General features: G+C 36.6%; 1 protein-coding gene across 2 annotated transcripts in view; it reads left to right on the top strand.

Annotated features, from left to right (window-relative positions):
- The window catches only part of LOC107750308 (arf-GAP with Rho-GAP domain, ANK repeat and PH domain-containing protein 2-like), an 87493-nt gene that overhangs the window by 19847 nt on the left and 67140 nt on the right, over window positions 1–506 (top strand). The gene's annotated exons all lie outside the window — the stretch shown is intronic.

The raw sequence follows: 506 nt of genomic DNA, 5'->3' as shown, positions 1-506 counted from the left end.
GTATAGTCAGTGTCGGTCACAGCGCCTTTTAATTGCTGTTTTGAATCCAGCAATTATTTATTTACAAATTATAAGCTATGATTATGACAAGTGTGGTATAAAAGCTTTGTTTATTAGAGGAATAACTGGTTAGCTGGAAAATGTTACATCGCGACCATGCTTTTGGATGCCGTTCGAGCCCATACAGCCTACATTCACACGGCTTTGTTCTGGTTTGCCGTTTGGTCACGAATTTCCACAAGTTCAATAATACTTAGGCATTGTTTCTTTTCCTAAATCCTCACCGTCTAACCCTCTAATTTCGCAGGTTTATTTTATTGTCATTCACTTTTTATCACTGTTTTCGCATCTAAGGGAAATGAAAGATTTCATGGCCATGAATTAAGAATTCGTTCAATGTATTAATTTGTTCCCTCATTTTAGTTAAAACAGTGGCCACAAATTAATAAGTCGTAGGAACGAATTAACAAATTGTAGGAATGAATAGCCTATCTGTCCTGTGTCCC

The sequence above is a fragment of the Sinocyclocheilus rhinocerous genome, unplaced genomic scaffold, assembly GCF_001515625.1.
Source record: "Sinocyclocheilus rhinocerous isolate Xijiao unplaced genomic scaffold, SAMN03320098_v1.1 scaffold692, whole genome shotgun sequence".
Classification (NCBI taxonomy): Eukaryota; Metazoa; Chordata; class Actinopteri; order Cypriniformes; family Cyprinidae; genus Sinocyclocheilus; species Sinocyclocheilus rhinocerous.
The sequence above is the reverse complement of the archived record's forward strand: the minus strand, read 5'-3'. Positions and strand labels throughout refer to the sequence as shown.